The sequence below is a fragment of the Colossoma macropomum genome, unplaced genomic scaffold (genome assembly GCF_904425465.1).
Source record: "Colossoma macropomum unplaced genomic scaffold, Colossoma_macropomum, whole genome shotgun sequence".
NCBI classification, from domain to species: Eukaryota; Metazoa; Chordata; class Actinopteri; order Characiformes; family Serrasalmidae; genus Colossoma; species Colossoma macropomum.
In genome coordinates this window covers 16003989-16025482 of record NW_023494808.1, presented here as the reverse complement: position 1 = coordinate 16025482, position 21494 = coordinate 16003989, and the positions used below count along the sequence as shown (strand labels likewise).

Sequence of the window (21494 nt, the reverse complement as noted above, 5' to 3'; positions counted from 1 at the left end):
ACAAGACCGCAGTCTTGCTACAATGCTGTACTATGACTGTCAGTATAGGAACACACATTAAATCATTTTAATCAGTTTTGTCATGAGTCTTTGCAAACTGCACCGACATGTCATGGCTTACTGAGGCAAGCAACATGACACGTTAAAATGTTTAAAAACATTAAATTGAAATTTGCATTGCATTTCAAGCTCGAAGTTGCAATATCTCATTGTGGATGACTAAAGGAAGGACACAGACCTTTGATTTCTCAGAAATTAAGGGTGCATTTCTTGCCGACATTTGAAAGGATCCTACAAAACAAGACATCAACGCTGTATCCCTGGCTTTGAGACACGGCTATGGTCCAGAGTTTTCCTCGCTGAAAAGACATTTTACTTGACTAGTAAGGATAAGAGACTGAGTTGAAGCAGAAGTGTTATCTCTTATCTCTTGAATCTTTCTTTGGCAACACATGAACTCTGCTACATTACATTGAAATACCCATGCCATCAACATCTCATAAGGGATGTAGCATGCTGTCATGAGTCGTCCTGAAAGACCACTGAGAATTATGACAAATGCTACAATGTTTGATGTCAGTGACAGTGTATGTCATGCTAATGAAGGATGTATTGGTCATCAAACATTTTACCATGGTAATTAATGGTAACATCATGCTGTTATTTTAATGGACATTATCAGTCATCACAAGTCATGACAGCATATAACATCTGCTGTGACATGCTTATGGCAAGGTTGTGTAATGCTATAGCAGGGCTCAAGTAAAGTGTTAGCCTTTCTTTTATATAGGTACCTCTGTTTAATACTATTTTCATATCATAAATTTCATATCATAAATGCACTGTCTGGTATAGACCAGAGAAGGATGTGACCCTTTTGTCCCCCTCGACTGACTCATTAAGGGTCTGGACCCAGATTTCTGCTGCTTTGTAGCAACATGTATTGTAAAAAACACTATACGCAAGATTGAATTGAATGGAGGCCCCCAGGACTGGAATCTGTCAGTTTTTTATAGACCACAGAAAAAAAAACAAGTCAAAACTTGCACAAAGACAAATTTATTAGTTTTAAGAGAAGGCACCAAAACTTCATGCCCTAGAAGCGTGATCTGTGTCTGTTTCTCATTATCTCGCCACAGTTGCATCCCCACTCTGGATGGATAAAAGGATGGATGGGCAGAAGAATGGATGGAGAGATGGGAAGGAGAGGACCTGACCTAGTTTGAGCACTGCCAGTGTGGTTTATTTTCTTTATTTGGTATGTTTATGGGTTGAGAGAGTTGGAGTGCACTCCTTGTTGTTTCATATCGCCTCTGGGTCCAGACACTTGGCATGGACTCCGACTCAGATTCAGAGAGACCTAGGAATAGAGCTGAGCTGAATCTTATGGTCTATGAAGAATGCAATGTCCTGAATGTCAATGCAGTGATTGGTTGACCTTATGTCTTTTTGGTAACACGTTATTTGAAAGTTACCTACATAGGAACTTCATAATACATGCCTGATCACTGAATAATGTGTCTATGAAGCAATCACAGAGTATTTACAGCTTTTGCCAGTAACAATTACAATAAGCATAAGATGTTTTGTGCAGTAAATGACTTTGTAGAAGGAGCATTAAACTAAAGTAACACACATTTGTTCCGTACAACACTCCATGTACAACAGGCCTAGTTAAGAACATCACATATCAGTGTGTATGCACTTTAGCATCTCTGAATGACTGCATGTTTTTGGACTGAGAGGAAACCGGAGTACCCGGAAGAATCTCATGCAGACCCGGGGAGAACATGCAAACTCCACACAGAAAGGACCCTGGTCGCCCAGCTGGGGAATCGAACCCTGGGCCTTCTTGCTGTGGGGCGACAGCGCTATGCATAAATATGATAAAATATAGATGAAAATTATCAAAAGCATTCACAGAACTGATATATAGTGTTCTTAACAGGCATCTGCCTTGTATGTTCCAGGCCACTTACATCAGCATAATGTCATTTACATAAAATAAAATAAAAGCGTATCAAAGCGTATGCACTGAAGTTAGCTTCAAATTAAGTGCTACCATCTTTTCTTACACACTGGATAATAGTCCAGTTAAAGGTAAAACAGTGCTAAGTTTCTTACCATTTTCATGAGAACTTGCAGATTCTTCCGCTTTCATTCATTATTTTACTGAAAATTACGCTTAGAATATGTGATAACTTTGATAAACACCAAATGGTTTTCATACATTTACATTATTATTCCTCAAGAATTCTTGTTTTCTCCACCGCGTTTTGATACTCTGTAGGTGAGCAGAAGGAAATGTTTTAGTTTTGGCTGCCGTTCAGTGCTGCACCTGTGCGCATTGGAAGAACACCTGAAGATACTGTGCAGACTCCCTAAAGGAACCAATACATAGCAGAGCTAATTGAGGAGAAGCGCAATACTTACAGTACATTCCCAGAGGCGAACAGTGTGCTGCTCACAACAGAATACTCATGTAAGGGAGAACTCAAAGGCAGCACTGACCTCATTCCCCAAGTCCTGGAATGAAACCCTTAATCCAGGCCAAGTCTGGCCCACTTTAACAACACAACTATGTGCACACCTAAACCTGCTGCGACCTCAGTACATTTAGAGCTTTGGTTTGGGGCAAGCATAGACACATTGATTATCTGTGTGTGGTTGGGTATTAGGTGCACACAGTGCTGAACTTATCCCTTGGTGAGATGCCATTGTGGAAAATCCTGACCATCTTGTTTATTTTTGCACCATAGATCCAGGTAAAACACATGCTTGTTCCACAAGGCCTAGCGTCTTCCAGGCTAAGCTCTGGATCTCTTTTTCCGAAACGGGATGGGAGGGATGTGAGGGAGAGTCTGAGCGCTTGGCAGCAGCAGCATCTCATTCACTCTCTCCATCCTTCCTCAGTCCATCTCAGATCTCAGAGTTCGAGTGTTTTAGGACACCAGCAGAAGTAGTGGCACTTAGCAAAGGAAAGTTCAGGGCTGTAAAACCTAAATTAAAAATACCTTGGGATAATCCAATTAGGCTGACTAAAATTACATTTGACCTCATACAGATTTATTGTTTAGTTCCGTAAATCCCCTCTGATTACAGGAAATTATTATTTCTCATTTTTGGCACAGGGAGAACTGTTCCGTTTCTAGCCCCCGTCCGTCACCAACACATGGCTTAAGAACTCTCAACAGGTGTATTCTTTCATAGTGCTTCTGAAAGAGGCTGCTGAAAGTCTCCATGGCTGCTGTTTCTTGTTCATACTTTTCAAGCTCAACTGTACTTGAACTCTTATTACCTCCTGAACCTTTATTACTATCTCATTATTAATCTTCAGATTTATGAATAGTTTGTTAACTACCATGAAACTAATATGCAGGTTATGTGGTGATTAGAGTGGTATGTGGTAATCTGGTCTTTATACAGGCCATTGTAGTAATTTTCTCAGCACTTCCAGCACTGCTCAATTTCTCTAAGTGCCACAGCATGCCACTTAGCATTTTGCTATTACTGCTTTAAGTTGAACCCAATATAAAACCATAAAAATTGATGGTAGGTGACATGGGTTGATAAAGGCAGTCAATCTAAAACCTTTCAGATAAACAGACAAATGCTAACCATATGTGCATAAGCTAACATTACTAGCCTAGTCACATTGTTTTCATTTAGTATCTTTTAGCTTGAAAACAGCAAGTATGTGAAGAGTTAGTTAGCTAAAATGATAAATTCCTTCAAATGTATATGAGTAGAAAGTAAAATGAACTTATTTGATTTTTATTGACATTTTCACTCTGACAGATTCCAGGTAGAGCTGCACTTTGTACTATCCTCTCCACAAAGCTGCACACTGGCCTTAGAAGCAAGTTTCTAAGAATTATATTAAAATTACATTTGACCTCATACAGATTTATTGTCTAGTTATTCCCTCTGATTACAGGAAATTATTATTACTTCTCATTTTTGGCACAGGGAGGACTGTTCCATTACTACCCCCGTCCCCCACCATCACATGGCTTAAGAACTCTCAACAGGTGAATTCTTTCATAGTGCTTCTGAAAGAAGCTGTTAAAGCCTCCATGGCTGCTGTTTCTTGTTCATGAGTCAGAGTTCAAAACTGACTCGGACTTTAGACTAAAGTCCTTTTGTTTTGAATGACTCTATAACATAATTATATTTGTTTTATTAAAATTAAAGGACATTTCCTTTCATCACTATAGAACTACAGAAACTTTACCAAATGACAATGTTAGCTAATTTGAGGCATGACTCAAAAATGCTAGCCAGTACATGACCAGCAAACAGCTTTAAACAGTTGTACACACATAAAATCACAATATTTTAATAAAAACACTAAAAATTTGACTTAACTGCAGAAAATGTGTTTGAATAGTGATAGTTCTTAATGGTACACACTTGGGACAGTTGGGACATATTTACTTCAAAAAAATGTGATGTAACTGCTCACCATGTGGCCATGAGGGACAGTGATGCACTCTCACGTCCTGCTCTAAACTGCAGGAATGTGGCTAAAATATGCCTCCGCCTATGGACTAACACTTGTGTTTCAGTAGTGACATGAAAACATGGGACAGAATTTCCAAATAGTTTTTTAAAAGTTTTTTTTAAAACTCATGGTAAATCCAAATTTTCCAACTTCATTTTAAAAATTCACATTTCGAAGTTGAATTTTATTATAAGGTATAATAGAAAGTACCGTATCAATGATGATTTTGTACATATTCAACTTCAACTTTTAAATTCAGTCCTGAACAACTGTTTGGATGTGGTGGTAACTTTTGGTATGCCTTTTTTTTAGTGTGATAGCAATATGTATGATTTACAAAACTGTACGCACATTGGAGTTTCTTGTTCGTAGGTGAGCGAGCCAGTCAACAGTTATTCAAATGTTTATATTGTGTTTAAATGCTTTTTTTTTCTTGTGGCAGTTGCGCATGATTTTTTTATTTAAAAAAGCTGCAGTTTTGCTGTCTAGTTTGTCTTGACATGGCTGTCTTTGTGGAGAGGTTTGAACTATTTTCACAGCAGGGGATTCTCAACCCTCATTGCTTACTAACAGCTCAACACAGAGTCACAACATTTCACACACACAGACAGCCAACAGTGTCATCCCGCCATTGGAAAGGCCACTACAGGGCCTGCAGAAAGAGGCTAATGTAACATCATCCTGCCTCTTCTCCTCTGTCTTCACAAGCTCTCCTTCACTGTAAACAGTGTATTCAGATATAGCACAAGGCAGTACTCTATTATAGAGCTACTATGGATGGTCTGGTGGAAAGAAAGGGTAGAAAGTTGGAATTAAACCTAGATGACTCGCATCTGTGTCCCCTTGCATATGGCAGCTATCTGGCTTAATTGCACAGGGCTTCCACCTCTCTTAGCAGTTTAATCATCTTCTGGCTCAGGTCTTTTTTGCGAGCCCATCTGGAAATGATGTGCTCTCAATTAACTCTCCCCTTCTCTGTTCACGGTTTTAAATGCCCTTCTACTTCTCCTCCAGTCTTTGAAGTGTTTTCCAGGTCTACAGCAAACCAGAGTTACCTCCACTGTTGACTTAAAGTTCATGTTCATTTGGACTTTAAATTTGTTGTATGTTTAGTACTCATTACTACCATGCATTACTCATTCCATGGCCTAGTTCCTCTCCCAACCCAGGTTTGATCTTCAAGCCTGGTGTTTATTACATGAAATGGAGAACATAGCAAATGACAGATTAGATGCTGGGGAAGAATTGAGCTCTTTGTAATCTTCTATTTGATACAACACCATCAGAAATGATGGGCTGGTTGTGCAAGTCAAGGTAAAAGTGATATCAAGAGTTCTATTACTGAAAGGATGGCCAATTAAAAAGTCTGAAAACGTGCAGCTCTATCACTCTGGCATGGCTGATTGTCAGGTAACACCTGAAGCTCCACCAGAATAATTAACATCCAGCTTGTACCAGCTTGTTTAATATCTCAAAAGTCTGCAACTCAAATTGCCAACACCTCAGGTGTTGTCAGCATGCCAGGATCTCACACGTTTGAAATGAGGACATTAAGAACTGTGCCAAAGTCTTCTCCTCCAACATACACGGAAGTGATAAATGAATCTATTCCATCTGTCGGTCCGGTCTGAACAGGGGGAGGAAAAACGAAAAAATCTTCATAAAAATTAATCAGTCTCGTATGGATGGAAAAAGTGATGGGCTCTTCTACTCATTATTTTCTCGGGGCGGTCGGATCCTGAGCCAGGCCTGTGATTTGCATCTTGAAACCTTGTTTATTTTGCTGCAGATGTTTTGTGAAAGAGAAAAGCTCTCCGAATCTTCAGTCAGGAGCCTGTGGCTTGTAGATGAGGACTACAGGTTTAGAGGATGCAATGCATGAAGATGTGCATATCTCCTGCTTCATGTTCATCAAAGTGTCTTCCTTGATATGAAGTGTTGCCAAAGAACGACTGGACAGCAGTTCTTTCCAAACTAAAGAACATATTGAAACATCTTTAGCCTGAAGGTGGTTTCGACACCTAAAAGGTTTGAGTGCTAATGAGGGCTGACATCACAACAAGGAGATGAAATGTGTGGGGGTGTGGTGTTTTACCAAGGGTAGTGTTTTTTTTGGTCTAGATACCGTTCTCCTTAACATGTTACACTGACAAAGAGAGCATGCTTATTGAAACAGCTAGTGTCCCCAAACTTTTGAGTAGTGTAAATATGAAATTTGTCAAAGTAGTGGGGAATTTTAGCTTAGTCTCAGTATTAGCTGCTAGCATTGCATTGTACAAAAAAAAAAAAGTTTGACACAGCTTCATATAATGAGCCTTTCACTATAGAAAAACCTTCGTCCTTTTGTCAAAGGACAAAACTGAATCACTAAATGCACTAAAACAAGTTGGCAAGTCTGTGGATTAACTAGCAAGTATGCCAGCTAGCTAGCATAATCCACTTGAAGTTTTAGAAAATGTTAATAGAACTTGGTCTTCAATTTACTCAAACTTCAGCTAGATTAACTGACAACTTTAGATACTGACAGCTTTTCCACTAGCTAGCATACTTGCGAGGCAAATTCCATGATTCCATGTAGTGCTTCAGTTCTGTCAATCAGACTAAAAGTAATGAAAGTGTCTTCACAATGAAATACTAATTTTTCGTTCTAGCATCAGCAAAACCCTATTTTAAGTTTTTTTGCACAACTAAGTAGTTGATGTCTCATTTGCATGCCAGAAATATGTGGACATCAGTAACTGGTAACACTTTATTTTGTCCACTGTAAATGCTTTTGATAGATATATAGATAGATAGATAGATAGATAGATAGATAGATATGTGATATATGATAAAATATTCTCAAACAACTGTAAAATATAATGTGCAGTGTCAGAATAAGTAAAATCGCATAAATATTATGCAGGTGACAATGCAGCGGTGCATGTCACGTCCAGTGGATGAACTGAGTGACCATACACTGTAAAGGATAACATATGTTAATAGTTGTGCAATATGCATGGGGGTATAAACAAGTGCAGTGCAATATGCGATATGTATATTATCTGTTTGTGTTTTGTGTTTTATTTTGCAAAATATTTTACATTAAAAGCCCACATATGCTTTAGTTATGTTTTAGTGACCCCTTTTTTTAAATACAGGGCATCAAACAATTCCATACCATGCTATGAGTTTTACAAAAAAATGTTGCATACACTGTTTTTCATTGCAAGGGTTCAATTAATTCAACTAAATATCTAACTTGAAGTTGAGCGTGACAGATTTAATTACATCATCTACTAAACTTAGCATCAACCTTAACTTCAGCAAAAAAAAAGGCACACCTACTTTTAACCCTAACCATAATTTTCTTTATAATCAACTATGTATCACAAGAAAGTTTGTAAATAATTTAAGTATCTGTAGATCTTCTACAGTGGATCTTCAAAATAATCAAATGGCAAAAATGAATGTATTTGTGTTTTTTTTTTTTTAAACCCTATTGACCTGTAGATTCTCACCTTCAATAATAATTCATTTTAGACCCAACATATAATATATATAAGTGTATAAATATAAGTGTTGCTCCCTAATATAATCAGTTTGTTTGTGTGTGTTTTTTTTATTTTTTATTTTTTATTATTTTTTTTTATTTTACGAGTCTCAGAGAGATGGGGACTTGAGCCTCTTGTTACTTAATACAGTTTCCTGGAGCCAATATGTTGTGAAAGTATGAGTGTGCAGTCGTGCACATGCCCCCTACCTAAGGACCCCTTTTTATGTCTGCAAAGTCAGCACTGGATTTGAACCACATCTTCAAAGGTTATTTTCACTGTGTGTCCTCAGCATAAAGGCCTTGAAGAAGCACTTACAAATGCGACAGGTCTCTGAGTTCACTTGACTTTGGGTGCACTGTAGGAGCCATCTGCACGGTACGGGTCATGTCTTTGTGGAAAAAATGACAGTGCATTGGGTTCTTTCAAGTGGCCCAATCTGCTAACCAAATGGTGAACTTCCTTATATCCACTGACAGGGTTTTATGGATAAATGGCTTGTTTCTGTCATGACGATGCCTGCAATGGCTCCACTTTGCTCCACCTTGACCTCATTCAGACAAAAAAAACACTTGGTCATTTTCATTTTTAAGTTAAAAAAACCACATCATTTGTGCTTACTGACCTATTTTAACTCAACCTTTACACAATCCATTTGATCAGTTTTTCAGGAAGAGTGCATTCAGTTATGGATTCTGCATTAGAGTAGAGAAGTCCTGAGGTGATTTTTTTCAAACAAAACACAGTTTTAAGAGTGTAATTAGGTCTGTTTATGATGGAACATATGAGAATAAACCAGTTACTTTACACACCTGCAGTGCTTATTAGTGTGTGATTACTACCTTTCAGTTTTAATGTCTGGATAAATACAGCCATAGTTAAAAACAATCATGACTATAAAATCCAAATGCAACAAAATCATTACTCACCACATGTGCTGTTTAACATTCATTTATCTTGTGAAAGGTAAGACCAGCACACTGTGTTCCATAGCCAGCTTCTCACCAGATTTCATCGACATATCCCTCATTTGGGTGTTGAAAGCAGACCTGGTGTTGGGTGACAAATGCAGTAACCTTCAGCTGTAACTTATTTTCTTCTACCTTGCTGGACTTTTTTTACTTGTGACAAAATCAAGATATTAAGCAAAAAATATATTATTCTGTGCTGGTGGATTCAATTAATTAATTCTCATGCATTTTCAGTTTCTTTCATGATGAAAGAAGCCAAAAACCTGAAAGCTTGTCTGCACAGTTTGAAGTAGTTGTCCTATCATTTCTACATTATTGAGTTAGCGTTTGTATGGGAGCCTATTCTGAGACAGTAGAGGAGAAAAACATTTAGGTTTCAAAATATTGACTTAGGCTCCCAAAAATAATGACTTACTTTCTCAGAATGTTGACTTACCATCTCAAAATAATGACTTGTTTTTGAATAGTGACTTAGTATCTCGTAATACTGACTTGTTAAATAAGCCATTATATTTAAGCCTTATATTTAAGGACAATATTTCAAAAAGATGTAGCATTGTTATGTCATTATTTCAATATACTAAGCCAAAATTTCAAGTAAATGGTAAAGTCATTATTTTGAATGTTATGTCAACATTTCAAGAAAATGAGATAACAAACTAATATTAAATAAGTCATTATGCGATGATCATGATCATTGAGAAAAAAAGTAATTATTTCGATTATATTAACAAAATTATTTTGAGACACTAAGCCAATGTTTTAATATAATACTGCCAGAAAAATGGCAGCAATGGGCTTCCATAAAATTGCCTGTGTTACATGCAGGTGTGGAAAAGGTAAAACACTTAAAGAAAGTATGAGTACTTGTCAAAATCTCACTCAGTTAAAAGTGGAAGTATGGAGCCAAAACATACTTGAGTGAAAGCAAGTTAAAAGTATTTACATTTAAATTTATAACCCCATTTCCAAAACAGTTGGGATGCTGTGCAGAATGTAGATAAAAATAGAATGCAATGATATGCAAATCATGTAAATCATATTTTTAAAGGTAAATACTACAAAGACAACTTATCAAATGTTGAAACTGAGAAATTTAATTGTTTTTTGAAAAATATATGCCCATTTTGAATTTGATGCCAACAACACATTCCAAAAAAGTTGGGATGGGGGCATGTTTACCACTGTGTTTCATCACCTCTTATTTTAACAACACTCTGTAAGCGTTTGGAAACTGAGGAGACCAACTGCTGTAGTTTTGAAAGTGAAATTTTCCCATTCTTGTTTGATATAGGATTTCAGGTGCTCAACAGTTTGGGGTGTCCTTTGTCATATTTTTCATTTTATAATGCACCAAATGTTTTCAGCGGATGACAGGTCTGGACTGCAGGCAGGCCAGTTTAGTGGTCTTTAGGAGATGCAGTGTCGATGATTTGTCAGACCATAAGACACTTTTCCACTTCCCTTCAGTCCATTTTAAATAAGCTCAGGCCCAGAGAAGGTGGCAGCATTTCTGGAACCTGTTTATATATTTCTTCTATGTGTTTTAGAGTTTTAACTCGCATTTGTGGATGCAGCAACGAACAGTTTTCACAGACAGTGGTTTTCGGAAGTGTTCCTCAGCCCATGCAGTGATTTCTACAACAGAATCATGTCTGTTTTTACTGCAGTGCTGCCTGAGGGCCCAAAGATCATGACCAGCAAATACTATTTTTTGGTCTTGCCCCTTGCATACAGTGATTTCCAGATTCTCTGAATCTTTTAATGATATTATGTACTGTAGATGATGAAAAGTTTCTTTGCTATTTTACATTGAGAAATTTGATTGTGAAGTCTTTCACAGAGTGGTGAACCCCTCCCCATCTTTACCTCTGAAAGACTTATTCTTTCTGGGATGCGTTTTCATACCCTATCATGTTAGTGACCTGTTGCTAATCAATTGCCAGGTATTTTTTTAGGCATTACACAATTTTCACCAGCATTTTGTTGTCGCTGTCCCAACTTTTTTGGAATGTGTTGTTGGCATCAAATTCAAAATGGGCAAATATTTTCAAAAACAATACAATTTCTCAGTTTCAACATTTGATATGTTGTCTTTGTACTATTTTAAATGAAACATAGGGTTTAAATGCTTTGCACATCATTGCATTTTGTTTATATTTATGTTTTAGACAGCATCCCAACTTTTTTGGAAATGGGATTGTACTTTTAGATAGATAGATAGATAGATAGATAGATAGATAGATAGATAGATCACCTGGTCTTTAAAATTTCTAACAAGTACTGTAATATTTCTACAAAGTACTGTAAGGTGTAATTGAAAATGTAAGAAGCAAAAATTATGTTTTTTTCCTCCTGGAACTGTAATAATACTGAAGCAATATAAGAATCTCCTGAAAAAGAAAGTAGACCAACAAAGTACAAGTGTTTCCCACCTCTGCTTAACTTGGGTTGTTTAGTCTGTGGGAACTAAAGATTATTCACCCTGCTTGACAGTGAAGATTCCTGTCTAGAGCGGCCTAGAGATGGGCTGGGCCTCCGGCAGAGATATTACCCATAACTCTCATGTGCATCCACTGAGTAATGACTCAGCAGCACAGTCATAAATCAAGGCTACTGCATGAAATGCTATTGCATAAAAGCAACACCCTTCAAATTTCACAAATCAAATAGGCTCAATGAGACACCAGCTGAGATGCAAGTACCATAGCCAGGCCTATGCATAGACATTTTATTGGGTGGGGGCTCAAGGGAAAAGAGGCAACCTTAACGCTCTTATTTAGAGAGACAGTCTAATCATATTTCACAGAAAATCAAGAGTAGTGTTCTGACTTTCTCCCAAGGCAGCCTAAAGTATTAGCATTACTGCCTGAGTAAGTATTTAAACCAGGGCTGGACTGGGAACTAAATTCAGCCCCAGACTTTTGTCCAGACCAGCCCACTACAACCACAGTGACCTCGTGCTAACACAACCCACAAAAAACACGACCCGTGAACCCCCATCACTGAACCCACTAAGCGTGTTATCATAGCTACAGTGGGTGTATGCATATTTTCAAACAACAGTAAACATGGTTTATCTCTCTAAAATACATGAGTGTGAAAATGTCACAGACGCTGTAGCTTGGCAGAGAACTAGAGTAAATGCTAGAGTACTGGTAGTTAATTAGCCAGTGTGTGTTAGTATATTACCATTAAGCTAGTCTTCCGTAGCCTTAGTGTACAAGTAGACTGAATGAACAGGCTAACTTAAGTGCTCAGCAAAGTTCTTGCAAAGCAAAGTTCGCAAAGAATGCGCGAAACTGAAAGTGCTTACGAGCTTACAAGCTTGCATACTTTCTGCGGTTTCGTTTTGCCTGCCATGTACACTCCGCTACTGCAGGAGGCACTATGACATTTTATGACGATAAGCTATTCTATCACAGTTCTAGCAGAGAGGATTTGTCTTATATATAATCTTTGGTTGTTGCTATGGTGAAGTGCAAGTCAGAATGCTGTACCATTTAAGGTGGAATGCACGTTTTGGTGCTTACTACTTGTTTGTACTAGCAGACTTAACATCTCACATTTAGGAAAGATTCAGTGTTTATTTAACAATTACAAGTTTTACAGTGAACTACCGGTGTGTCAGCCGAAGCGTTCAGCATACTTCTTGCGAAACGGAACTTCACGTCCATCTTTGTTGTTGTTTTTACAGACCAGTCACTTCATTCGCTGAGTTTACCCAGCTGTACTGTGCGCGAAACGGTGAGCAAAGCCTACATGCGACATCTGTGGCTGTTGCTTTTCTCCGCAATTACATCCAATTTTTCACCAAAGCCAAGCGAATATTGTGTCTGGAAGAAGTATGCTGAGGACTTCTGCACTTTGGCCCTGCGGTTCCTCGCTCTAATATGCAAACAAATCATGTACTTCCAATTCTTCATCTGTTTGTTTATTGTTTAAGTAACTTTCTGTTTTTTATCATGCACCCACTGCCTCCCCTTTAAGCTGTTTGGAGGTTTCTCCATATCCTTCTAGCTAGCCTTTTACAACTTAACTTTCCTGGTTATCATTATGCTTTCTTCTGGGGGCGGCGGCTGATGGCCACACACTGAGAATGCAGTGATGTGATATGTGATGTAGATATGTGCACTCCTGTATTCACCTGTTACTTTTGTTTGTCCTAGGCAGTCTTCATTCATTTTATATAGGACTACATTAGAAACGATCATGCATTTCTCTCTCGTATAGTGGCCCCCCTGGTCCTCCTGATGGCCAGTGTTTTCATTTTTTTTTTTGACATATTACTTAATGAAAGGCTTGTTTGGTAGTTGCAATTAATTTATTAACATTTATGGTGCTGCTATTAGAAAATGGCTAAACCTCTTAGTTTATAAACCAATTCAGTTATCTTCTTATATATATATATATATATGTTCTTTTTTCCAGACTGCTCTTAATCAACTTTTTTCCTCCTCTATGCAAGAAATATAAATATGTTTAAAGTCTGAGGTTTAAGTTGAGATTAAACTGATTTATTTGTAATAATCAATCAAAAAAACTGTTCCTGGCAGGAAACATGCAGACATGGAAACCTGCAGACATATTTTTGCTCTTCCAGCTTTAGTAAAATGGAAAGAGACTCTGATTGAAAGAAAAGTCAAGTTTTGAAGGAAAAGTCTTTCAGCTTTCAGTTTTTGACTCTAACGGGAAAATGTCTTGTATCGTTTTGAATACAGAAAATGCACTAGAATCACACATTTATTGGTAAAAATCATAAGGCATATTTTGAAGATGCACATTTAAAAATGCTGGGTAATCTAATATCTAACATTATCCACCAGTTTCCTTGAGGTTCCCCCATTCATACTGTGGGAAAATCCTCAAAAATTGCCTTTAAGAATCTAATTTGTTTATAAGTACAGCATTTTATTCTTTTCCACTGCCATCACCCTTGATCTAAACACATTTTTGATCTACTTAAGATCCGAGGAGTACTTAGCTTTAAATGAATACCCTCCTAGGGTGTAATTATGTGTGTAAACCTTGTCTAAATGGCTGGGGTGGAAGTACTGTGAGTATTTATGACGATGATCTACAGCTGGAGGAGCAATTTGCAACTAACTCACATGACTAGGTATAAAAAGAGCATTTTAGAGAGGCAGAGTCTCTCAGAAGCAGAGATAGGCAGAGATTCACCAATCTGTGAAAAATTGTGTCTAAAAATTGTGGAACAATTTCAGAAATTGAAGACTTTGGATATCCCACCATCTACAGTACATAATATCATCAAAAGTTTCAGAGAATGGTCAATATTGGATGCTCGTGATCTTTGGGCCCTCAGGCAGCACTGCATTGAAAACAGGCATGATTCTGTACTGGAAATCACTGCATGGGCTCAGGAACACTTCCAGAAATCGTTGTCTGTGAACACAGTTCGCCATGCAATCCACAAATGCAATTTAAAGCTGCATGATGCAAAGAATAAGCCATATGTCAACATGATACAGAAACGCTGCCATCTTCTCTGGACCAAAACTCATTTAAAATGGACTGAGGAAAAGTGGAAAACTGTTCTGTGGTCAAAATTTGAAATTCTTTTTGGAAACCACGGATACCATGTCCTGTGGACTCAAGAGGAGAGGGACCATCCAGCTTGTTATCAGTGCACAGTTCAAAAGCTTGCATCTTTGATGGTAGGTGATTGCATTAGTACCTATGGTGTGAGCAGCTTATACATCTGGAAAGGCACTATTAATGCAGAACAGTATATAGAGGTTTTAGAACAATATATGCTCCCATCCAGACAATGTCTCTTTCAGAGAAGGCCTTACATATTTCAGCAAGACAATGCTAAACCACATACAGCATCCATCACAACAGCATGGCTTCACGGGAGAAGAGTCCAGGTGCTGAAATGGCCTACCTGCAGTCCAGACCTTTTACCAATAGAAAACATTTGGCACATCATGCAATGAAAAATCCAGCATAGAAGACCCAGGACTGTTGAGCAGCTAGAATTCAGTCAAGAAAGGCATAAGATTCCTCTCCCAAAAGTCCAGCTATTAGTCTCCTCACTTCCTAAATGTTTACAGACTGTTGTTAAAAAAGGAGGGGATGCTACACAATGGTAGACATGGCCCTGTCCTAACTTTTTTAAGATGTGTTGCTGCCATCAAGTTCTAAATGAGTTTATATTTATCATGAAATGGTAAAATGTCTCACTTTCAACATCTGATATGTGTTCTATGTTCTATTGAGAAAAAATATGGGTCTATGACATTTGCAAATTATTGCATTTTGTTTTTATTTAAATTTGTTTACATTTTACACAGGTTGGCACTCATTATGGGGTTCATTCAATACTGGCATCATACCCTAGATTCATCACTAAACCACTGGAAATGCTTCTTTCTTTATATGAATTTGTTTTGTCACAGGTTCTCGTTTGAACTGTGGTATATCTGCTATTTAAAGCATTGACTATCTTTAATATCTTATTTCATCACCTGTTTATCATTTGTGCTTCTTTTCATGTTGTCCGTTCACATTACTGGGAAAGGGGAAGGCCTTATGTTTTCTAAAAGTCCAAGACACGTCCCTGATTATGAATACACGGTAATCTTACCAGGTTTCAGTCAGTTGTTAGAAAGAGAAAAAAACTGCAGCTCGATGCCAGGGCTCTTTACTGAGTCACTGTAAAAGTGCTACATACAAGGTAAAATATATGCCATTGTCTGTTACAAGCTTAAAATGTCTGTGTGTAATCTAGAATGGCCAAATATCTTCACGTGCATAAGCATTAGCAGAAATTAGCATTATTGTCAAGGTAGATTTCTTCTCACTTTTTGACATTTATGGCCTGAACTGAAGGCCTAGCTGTAATAGTTCTGATTCACCACCGAAATGTGTTTATAGTCAAACCCATATTATTATATAGGCATGTCAGTGCTGAGATTAAGCAAATCTTTATGTGCCAATCTTAGTGTATTTTATAGCCAGAGATAAAAACACATTAAATTTTAAATACGTGAAATGACCTCTAGGCAGATGCAGCGTGTTTAGATGGTGTGTCAGTTGCATTCACTTTATTTCCTAACAGCACAGTGAGAGATATAAACATCATTCCTGGAGTAGATTACAAATGAAGGTGCTTGGGAGTACAGTTTCAGTGGCCAACTGTTTACCCTACAAGCGTTTTCCACACAGCTGAATTTTGAGGTCGTTATTTTTGTTGCTTTTTGTGCCAGATTGCAGATTTTCACTCCTTAAACTTGGGGCTCAGTGTTCAGTTGATAATTGTGTCATTGTGTAACACTGCCTTAGAATAAAGTCTTAGGCGATACTTGCATGCAACTAGTTGCATATTGCAAGCTGCACGCAACATAACTTCCAGGAAAATTGATAATTATCAATTTTCAACGGTGCTCAAAACTGGACTTTCCGTTCTAAAACTGGACTCATAACAATGCTAGTAAGATGTACACAGGTCTCACTCAGGTGCAGAAGTACATCTTTAGATGTAGAGGGTTTTTTATAGGTTTAACAAAAATTACCAAATCTGATAGACTTACTAAACTAGCTAGCTGGCACCAGTAAACTAGGCTACAGCATCAGTGTTTTTAATCAAGGAAGAACTACAGCCTTCGGTAGATAACAAGCTGTCAGTGACTTACATTCTCACAGGAAGTCTTGGTTAACCTTACTTACTTCTAAACATCCTTAACAGTCTTGAACATTAGAACAGTGGAGCTGGTCTGCTACAGTAAGGGAACATGAAATATGCAGACTGTTTACAGAGTCTGTTCACACGCTTGTGAAGACATAATAGAAAATATGAATTAAACCAAAGAACTTCTATATTTAAGCCATCATTTCTAAAAATCAAAATGATTTAAACATATTTAAACATATTTTCAGATATGTTTAGACTGAATTACTGGGGGAACAATTCATCCTCTTCCAAACACTGAAGGGATATGTTCCCCCTGTGTTCCATCAGTTTTTCGAAACTTTTTCAGAAAGACATACGCAAAGTCATACTAAGTGGTTCAAGGTGATTTGCTCAGTTCTCAAGAAAATGACTAGTCAGAATCTCAAGAAAGGTGGAGTCAGAATTGTTCACAGTGTTGGTGATAGGAACCAGATGTCTGAAGAGTTTAATGCCTCTAACAGCTCCCTCACCAAAAGTTATTACATGAAAAGGTTACGAATATGCTATCTGATGCCTGCGACATTGACTTGGAATAATTTTGAGAGAATGTTTTGGCCTAAAACATTAATGGTGGAGACGTACATGCAGGGTTTTGCAAGGCAGAATAGTCCCCAAAGAAATCTTTATCACTATTTTGTCATGGTCAACCTTACACAGACCTGGATTATCCCATGTGTTTTATGGGCGTGGGCTCAGCGGTAACATGCTAAACATCATGGTTAGTCAAAAAGGTAGCCAGGTAGGCACACCAAACATTTGTGCCCAGGGACTGATAACTCAATGATCCAGAACTAACACTGCATATAAAAACTCAGAAGATATGTCTAGGCTCATTTTGGATAGTAAAATAAATGGCTGTGTTTGTGACATTGTGACCCCTGGTTCCTATTACCACCACTGTAAAGAAATCCGAGTCACATCAAACCACTCTGAATGACTGTTTACATCTCAACAATTGAATTGTATAGAAATTTTGAAAAAAAAAAAAACATCTTTAAATCTACGACTCTACGATACATTTTCTTTCCTGCTGTTGACAAACTTACATTTCCGCAGCTTTGCACATGTTGGAAAGTGACAAGTCACAACTGAAATGACCTATGAAATGACAGAAGCAGGATCAAGCCAACGTTCCACAAATTCCTCTTGGTCAAAAACAATGACAGTGATGGAGATGATTATTTCCATGTGTTCAGGTCAATGTGCTAACCTAAAAGACAAAAGGTAGAAGTAAGTGGGACAGATCGCTTTAAAAAGGAAGCTCAGTCAGCAGCTTCTTCTTATCTTAATAAATAACTTCCATTGTTTTGCTATTCCTTAATCTTGAGCAAAGATATACCATCTTCTCCACCGAGCCCCCTTCATGCGCTGTGTCGGCCCCAGGATGGACCATAGCCAGACTCTTCCAGGAATTCTGCATGGCTAATCAGTCCTCCAGGAAAGAGAAAACACAGAATTGGTTTACTCAGAGCAACTCCTAGGAACTTTTAGTCCTATGTAACTTATTAAATTGACCTCATTATTATTATAGTGCTTTGAATACAGTTAAAAGTGTTAATGTTCTCTATCGCCTTGGATTAAAGATTCTATGCAGAACTTTTCCAGGAAGACCTGTGATTTCTTAAAGGTTCGTCAAGGCACGGTTCTTCTTACTCTCTTCACTGGAACTTCCAAAAGAGTGAACATTGCCATTGTTTAGACATAGAAAGCCATTTTGATTCCATTTATTTTGAAGTATAAACAGTCTAAATCCCATAAAACGAGGCTGTTTCTATTCTTACCTAAGTCATGCTCATACAACAATGCAATAATTTCACCAAATGATCACGTTTGCAATGTATGTAAACAATCAAATCCTTAAACAGATGAAAAACAAATTTTGCTTGCTGAACATAGCTTCAGAAGCCAGGGGTATTAGCGTTTGCAGATTCTAGTGGCCACACAAATGCACTGTTCTTTGTTTCTTTGCAAAAGGTTATTATGGCAAGAAACTAAATGAACTAAAATTTGCAGGAAAAAAATGGGGGTGTTCAAAATTTTGCATATGACTATAAATGCATCTTTCTTGTGTGTTTGGCAGATAGTACAATGGGTTATCTAGGATGTGGAAAGACTTTATTTATGTTCATGTTATTGGCTAACAGATAAACAGATGTTTAGAAAATAAAAAAAATATATTTTCCACTTTCCACAGGTGTAGTTGATTAGCCAAGATAAAACATATACCTGCATAATACATTTATTTCTAACAGCGTAGAAGCCAATAGTCACCCAAACTTCTACCAACCTGCTCAAACTGCATGCAGGTCTTTAATAAGGTTACACCGATTTGGTTCAGGACATTATGACTTACTGTGAGCTATAAAAATGATGAAAACTTTGATGTGTAGCTGAACACATAGTAATAAGTTTATTACTATGATTTATATTTTCAATACTTCACTGTGTATTGAATGTTGATATGCTGTAATGTAATTTTGACATAGCTTACAATGACATCAGCAATATAAGCTGCCACGGGTATGAAAGGTGCTCTTTAAATAAAGTTATCATTTTTAACATTATAATATAAATAATAGTAAAGAGTATTAATTTCAAATCATGTGATCAATGACAAATTAAAAAGATACATTCAAAAAGAGGTAGAATTTTAACTAATAAAGATGTCTGTAAAAATGTGTCCTGAGCTTTTGACCTCCTAATAAATGGTGGAATTGGTGGAATTTTAAAAGCATAATAATAAAAGAGGCATCTCCATGCCTTTTCTGTGTTTTACAGAAGGTATCTGTGGAAGGCCTGTATCTGCATATCTAAGATCACTTGTTGGAACGTAAACAGTTTTAAAACCTAGTCAAAGAACTTGAAACTCTACACAGGAAGTGCCAATGCAGTTCTTTCAAAATGCTGGTGTGATATGAGCTCTTTTTTTTTTGAGAGAGAAAAACAAAGACTCTAAGATTAACCCTTGAGGGACTCCACAAGAAATATGACATTTTTTTGATGAATGATCTCATGAAACAAGAACTGTCTTTTATTAAATATGATTTAAACCAGGCCTGAGGCCATTCTAAAACCAGGCCTGAGAGGCCTACCCAGTTTAACAGTATTAACAGTATAACAGCATTTTGCTTTTTAGTGGGTCGAACAACAAAAGCAATACAATAAATAATCATTTGTATGGACTCTATGTGATTGTATAACTTTCCATCACAAATTATTTATTTGGCTACTGAACTCGAGGACTATGTATGCATGTCTTGGAACATTACGTCTTCGCTGAGGCATCTGTGTCAGTGTTTGCTTTCCTGGGAGCTGGGTTTGATGTGGAATTCTGGTGAAACGTTGTTAGTTTCCACAGGCTTTGACCTCAGCCACTTTTAGAATGACCACTGCTGGCCTTCACAACATTCACATCTCCCTTCCAGTTTTTGCCCGTTTTGTGAACTGGTTGAAGCGGTCAGTCTTTATTCAGAGATTAGCGCAGATTGCTGTTTTGGACCTACTTCATAAGAAGCTATGCCGCCACTTATGATAGCCCCTTTAGGAAAATGAGGTGGGGCAGCTTTGTTCAAGCAGGTGTCGTTAGTTGGCATCCAAGCTGGGGATGCTTCTGAATGCATCATTTTCAAATGCCCCCTCGCTTTAGAATCTCACGCCCCCAACCAGCTCACCCCCAGAGTTCACCATTACCTCTTACCGCCCTTGCACGTCCCACCATGACCCCCTCCAGCTTCCCCCCTGCTCTTGTCTGACTCTTTCTGTTTGATCATAGCACTTCTCCCCCATGCTCCCTCCCTCATCTCTGATCTTTCGCTGTCTTTCAGCGACCGCTCCGCATTTGTTTGCCTGCATTGTCGCTCTCCATCAAATCTCCTACCAATCTGGGTCACAAGCAGGAGCCTGCTCTCTTTCTGTCTCTTTTTCTGTCCTTTTTATCTCTCCTCACTATGCCACCCATCCGTCAGTCTTTTTCACTCTGGCCTATCCTTTTTAAAGTTCCGGCCTTGTTACTCTCAGCCAAAGCCATTGTGATTTAATCATCATGCTGGCTATGTTGTTGACTTGCAGAGCACAACAAGCACCAGAGCTGCACTCTTGAATGGATATTCTGGCCAAAATAAAAATATATCACTACATCTGTTGTAAACAAGCTTACTCATATCTTACAGTGGTGCTGCTGTCATCTGCAGAGTGAGATTTTACAGTTTAAAAACTAGGAAAATCCCCCTCCTGAGGATGTATCTTGAAGGTGGAAGGACTTCAAAAACTTCAACTGCAATGGGGTGGATTGTTGTGGGGTGTATTGATTTTTGTTCCTTTCGTTAGCTGGTGAACGAGGCAGACAGCTAACGTTACTGCTAAGAAGCTAAATATCTTCAAATCATTGTCACAACGGAGAGAATGGATTACTCAATGGCTCATCAGATAAGGAGAGCAAGAACTAAAATGTTAAATTTAGCAAGGTAGCTGGCTATCTAGATACCTCACTTCGGATTTGGCTTCTTTTCTCTAACTGAAAGGGTGAAAATTTGTCTCCATTATCCATTTTGTGTTGAATAAAGTCAAAATCAAGACTTCCTTCAAGATGCTGTTTGGTGACCAAAAGTTTTACCAATGCTGGCTTGGTTGTATCTATTAGCCTAGAAATCAGGGTCTAGGTCTAGGTCAGGATTGGTTGACACCACAGGGATTTCCAGCAGTTGTGTGACATGTTTGCATAATGCATGCTAGCTATTGTAGGAACATTGCTGAATTAAATAATGCAAATGATATACAACTGTCAATTCTGT

General features: G+C 37.8%; 1 long non-coding RNA gene across 1 annotated transcript in view; it reads right to left on the bottom strand.

The window, feature by feature from the left end:
* Positions 1-17782: 17782 nt before the first annotated feature.
* Positions 17783-21494, bottom strand: part of LOC118798251 — a 54781-nt gene continuing 51069 nt past the window's right edge. Inside the window, exons 2-3 of the long non-coding RNA XR_005005988.1 lie at positions 18044-18136; positions 17783-17914 (exon numbers count right to left, since the gene is read on the bottom strand). This is a non-coding gene — a long non-coding RNA (uncharacterized LOC118798251). The remainder of the gene's footprint in view (positions 17915-18043; positions 18137-21494) is intronic.